The sequence below is a fragment of the Lygodium microphyllum genome, chromosome 16 (assembly GCF_053477565.2).
Source record: "Lygodium microphyllum isolate KBCC chromosome 16, Lygodium_microphyllum_v1.1.10, whole genome shotgun sequence".
NCBI lineage: Eukaryota > Viridiplantae > Streptophyta > Polypodiopsida > Schizaeales > Lygodiaceae > Lygodium > Lygodium microphyllum.
The window spans coordinates 116,320,571-116,326,570 of record NC_141150.1 but is presented as its reverse complement, the minus strand read 5'-3'; positions in this window follow the sequence as shown (position 1 = coordinate 116,326,570).

Genomic DNA, 6,000 nt, shown 5'->3' with positions numbered 1-6,000 from the left:
GTTTGATACTTTTCAAATTTCCCCCTTCCTGACTTGGGATTTTATCCATAGTAGTTTTTTTTGTTTTTAATAAAGTCATGTTATCACACGGGTCTCCAAGAGAATAGTGCAGCGAGGTGCAAAGACTTAGGGTCTAATACTTACTTGGGTAAAGGAACGATCTGATCATAATCTAATCATGGATACAATTAGATCACAACCATTACCGCATCGTGCTTTTAAATCGAGCTCCTAGTTCGCAAGGACGTTGTGTGCATTGCATGCGGTTGATGGTTCAAGTCCTAACATAAACAATTTAATGGATGTATGTTCACCGATATGTGAGTCTACCCTTGCGCAGTAGCTCAATTGGTAAATGCATTGTGTGCAATGCATGTGCTTGATGGTTCAATTCCTACAATGAGCAATTTAGGGGGGGTACTTCCATCAATGTGTGATGGGTACTGGCCTTTGGGATTTGAGCAACATTCCAACCAATGCTACACACTACAAACGAATAGATATTATTCTTAGAACCTGCTACAAATGCCAAGTGACATTAAACATCTTGGCCAATTTTGTGCATTATGTATATTTTAAGCAACAAATCATAATTTGGGATAGGTTTTCAAAACAAATCTAACCAAATTAAATACAAAAACTTTTTAGCTAAAAGTAAGTTCAAATTATAGTAGTTCAAAAGAAGTATGCATTTATTAAGGCCCTTACAATTTTTCTTCACAGAGTTAGATTGAGTAAAATGCAGTTTGGCAAAGCCAATAGACATTTACTCTATGAGTAAGATATAGAAGCATTTGCACATGCAAATGGCGAGTGTAATATGTTTTACATATTAAGTGTGTTTTTTAAAGATAGAAAAGAGGAATAGTCTGATTTTATGTTAGTATTGAAATAATTAAGTTAAATATAATGAATACAATGGAATATCAATAAGTGTCATGGGCTTTTATTAGCTTATATGCATATGTGCACATGTTGTACATGGAGATAAAGATGGCAAACCATTTCAATAAATGCTTGTGTATATGTGCATTCGTGTATGTGTGAGAAAAAAAACCCTTCTTTACATGAAACATGGTGTTCAAAATGTGTACTTGTATGCTTAGGTTGGTTACACATAGGGGCTAATGAGAGAGATTGCAAGATGACTATAGGGTTTGTATTTTTTGCACAATGGAAATTAATTTTGAGCGGGGAAATCTTGCTCACCCAAATTTTATCAATGCCCAAGTGAGTAAAAAACAATATCTACTTTTAAAAATTGAATTGTGCATCTAACAGATTTGAACCCCCCAGTCCTCATTAAGGAAAGCATTAAAACTAGTGGGCTAATGCCCTTTTTGTTCAACCTTGGGTGCAAGTAGTGTGTAAACAAAACCACTAACAATTGTCACACTGCCCAACCATACAAGGCCATGTGTAGCTGTTGTTATATTAGGCTAGGCATTGCTAGTAAGAAGGCTATCACTAATGAGGCTAATGTAAGTTATTCATATAATAAGAAAGACAAAAATGGTTGCACATTGAAAGAAGAGAGAAGGATGGCCCCATTACTAATTACACTAAGAATTGTAACCAATATAAATATTTTTATTTCCATGTTTCTAATGAATTTGGTGCTTTTTGTAGTTTTTTTAATGCAATCACAATGTTATATTAATGTTATATTACAATTAAGTATAGATATTTACAACATCTTTCTACATATTTCAAAGCTGGCCAAAAGTGTTCCTAATAATTAAGCAACAACAATCTACCCCCTCCCTTGCCTCCCCCCCCCCCCCCCCCCCCCCCTTTAAAAAAAAAAAAAGAGGACTACTAATGCCTTTGCCTTTGTTAGGGACATCCCAAAAATTTCATTACCTATACATAAGGTACCAACGCCCACTCAACAAATGTGTATATTTAATGCCATTTGAGAAGATAGGGGATGTCAATTGAAATTAGACATCCCATGTACTAGGTGGAAAAAGTTAGCACATGCATAATTCTACTTGGTTGTTTTATTTGATTGTTAAGTCTTAACCCGCCTCACTTATATACATTGACATGCTCAATGTTCCAATGCAAATCCCCTAAGCTCTCATAACGAGCAAAATCATGTAAATAGAAGCATAATGACCTTGTTAACACAATCCATGCCTATTATAGTTGCAATGGGCCTAAACTCACCTATGTATTGTAAATAGGTCCCATAATTAAGCGGCTTTAATAGGGTCCCACCACAAAAAACTATACATTTTAATGCGTAACGAGGGTTTTAAACACAAGCTCATAAGGCTCATAAATCAAGCTAACTTTGAAGTGAATATGAGCACATACATGTTCAACTTTCTTAATCCTCCATCTTTGATAAAGATGCCTTCATATCAGTTTCACATGCCAAAAGAAGGATAGTATCTTTCCAACTTGAAAGTTGACACCTAAAAGGTTTATTTGATGGATAAGTTTTCTAAACTTCTAAGCTTTTAGAAGGACATTGCATGCCCTAATTTGAAAACTAAAAGGAATACAATGTCTAGCTAAAAGCAACAAGAGGTAGTACAAAGGGTGAATTGCAAGCTTTTGAAAACAATGAATATAAATTAGCTTGATTTGTGTTAGAGAGCACCTGTCTTGGTCTCTATTTGAAAATCCACATTTTCGATCCAAATGGAGATTAGTTCAAGCATTTCTAAAGGGGGATTTTTACCCTTGTTTAGATGCAACTAATACGTAGGTTTCACCCCAATCTCTTCCACCTATGGAACTTGGTGAGTATTTATCCTAATCTCTCTTCAATGATGGCAATCAACTGTAGTGGAGTAGCTTCAAGCATCCATTCACCTAACCAACCTATAGATTTTTTTTACCTTTTATCACATTGCCCTACCAACCAAAAGAGTTTTGGGGCCCTTATATTTTAGGAGCCACTTTTCACGTGATTTGGAAATGTGTGTTCTTTAAAGCAAAGGAGATTTACAACTCTGCAAAGCTTTGTAGTTTAAGCAAAGAATTAGGATGCACGTTTGTTTTAGCATGGAAATGTGCAATTTGTTGCACAACAAAAGAATTTTGTTTTGAGTTACAAGATTTCGTAGCTTTTCATCATTGGATAGATCATAGTTTTAAGTCTAGTTTAATACATCAAAATCATTATAAATAGTTCTCACTTTTTTATGTAATTCTTAGGAAATCCTTGTAAGTTGTTAATTTTTACCTCCTCTAATGACATGTATGGATATTTTGGGACTCTTGGTGAGGTAAAACAATCTATAAGAAAGTAGCACATTCATATTACTAGCTTTTCTATATGCTAAGAAACAAAAGTTTTAAACAATCTCCATAAGTGGACATAGGAGATATAAGTCACCTAGGACAATGGACCGTCTAAGTTGTAAGATATAAAAGATTACCAATAAAATTCTAATGTCATGCAAAAGTTCACTTGCCTTCTCAGTTGATGGATTTAAAATCTTCCCTTTAAAAACTTTACTTCTAACCGATTTTATTTATTTTATACTTTTGTGCCACATTTTTCACTAAAAGCATTTGAACTTCCAAAATAGATATGTGCTCTACCCCCTTTATATCAAATCAGATGAAACTAGGAATTGTTTAGCTCTTATAGTGTTATAAAGGGTAGTACAAAATAGATTCAACTTCAATACAACATAGTTGAAGGTGATTCGTTAGGAAAGCTCCATTCTCAAAGGAGTCACATGTGATGCCACATGCCAACAATATGGAATCAAGTAACAACTTTACAGTGCATTTCATTCAAGAAGTTAAGCCCTTAATTATCAATAGGTGGTAGTTCACTTGATCCTTCCTAGTAGCATGACTAGCCAAGGAATCATTGAAACAAACATGAAAGGTGCATGTTAAATCTGAAATACTTGTAATAATAACCTATGAAAATCCTCCTTTATATGTTTGACTTGTTATATTAAAACAAGCCAAAGAATTATCATTATAAAAAGAGTGCCAAGCCATGTAATGATATTTTTGTTTATTTCAATGTTTTGTGTAACCCCTTTACTCTACTTGACTTGTTGTTAGCACACAATTCTTTAGCATGCGGCTAAATGCTTTATCATTTCCACTCATATAAATTAGGTATTAAGTTATGTGGCAATTAATAAGTGGCTTAAAAAACTTAGATTATCAATAAATTTGGAGAAATGAGTTGTCTATGTCTTATTGCACATTGTGAATGGTAGAAGTTTGAAAGTATTTAATATTTTAGTTTTTAGAATAACGATGCACATTGTCCATTAAGTAGAGATTAAATGATAAAGTGATATGGTGAAAATAACACCATTCATAGGTTAGGTTTGACAAAAATTGAGTGGGAATCTTGTTAAGCAATGTTTATGCATCTGACTTGATTTATTTATGTTCTATCCCACCCTCCCCTCCCAAAAAGAAAGGAAGGGTTAAGTAATTGATTGCTCAAAAAGCTTGGAAAATACACTATTTTTGAGCTTCTTTTTATGTTAAACTATATTCTCTAAGCCCTGATATTTGCAATGTATGTATAGATCTCTTCGAGTGTTGAGATCTTGATTATATTTTTACTTCTTAGCTAATGATGTCTAAACAATCCATTATTAGTGTTTATGTGATCTTCAAGATGGTTATTTGTTAATCTAAGAGGGCTATTTCTATTTAAATTTTATGTCTAGAATGTGTTTATCTTTTAGAGCCTTTGTTGTTGTGTCATTATTATGTTTTGATAGTTTCTTGACATTATTGAGTTCGCTTTGTAGCTTTATTCTATCTATAGTATTCTGTATTATTGTATTAGCCTTCTCGAAGTTTCCATATGCCTATTATAAACTTTTATATGAACGTGGATGGATACTTGGTATTTGATCTCTCCAAAGTTTGTGTTGAATGGTGGACTATGCTAACTAGCATTGTTGCTTCAATAATTACTCCTTTAGAAACCACAAAAGCTCCCCTAGTGCACATTCTATACATTCATGGTAATCTATTGGCTCCATTGATGTGGAACCAATAAGTTTTAGGAAAATAATTTGATTTGAGAATTCTTAGAGTCATTTGACAAATGTTTAGAATGAATTGCGATATTCAAGGTCGATATATGAAGTCTTGAGCTTATTGTGTATCCTATCCTTATAATACTCTCTTATTCATTGGAAAATGCCATTTGGTTATTTGCTAACATTGCCTCCTTATTGTAAAGAGAAGAAATATATAGATCGAGACAATGTCTTTGTGGATATTATGGCTATATTGCATGATGAGGGGTCACATACTTGGCCAAAAAAGACAATGTCTACACAAATAGGAAAAGATTCTGGGACTTAAGGGAGGAGGACCACTGATGAAGATCCATCTTTTGTGAGAGGGAAAAAAATTGTGTATTATGTGTTAGAGCATACGGATATGCAAATGCAATATTACACATATTTCAAAGTAAGGAAAGCAATGTTAAGACTACTAGAGTAAAAAAGGGTCGAACACAGATGATAAGCATTTGCAAATCAATGTGGTTTCCATGTGAATAGTTAGCTTTTCTCAATGTAGGAGCAGATTTTAAGAGTTGCTTCAATTTCTTCATTGCTTTCTGATGCTTCCTTTCCCAATGAAATTTCTGATCTTTCCCTAGAAGTTGATATAAAGCATCGGTTACATGTGCAAAGCGAGGAATCCATATCAAATAGAACACACATGTTCCCAAGAATCTATGCACCTCTGATACATTCATGCATACATCTTGTATTCTATCAATCCCATCTATTTTTGCTGGTAATGGCCTTCGCCCATAAGGCCCACACATATGCCCAACAATCAAAACCTCTTCAACTCCAAAGATAGACTTTTGTCCAGAAAGAGTTAAATGCACCTCTTCTAAACGTGTCAAAATCCTCTCACAATCCACAATATGCTCTACAACAAACTGTCTGCATCCATGAGCATTCATCTCTTCATTCTTTTCATCCACTGCACACCCTTTGATTGGAACATCATCCAAGAAGGGCATAGTCAATT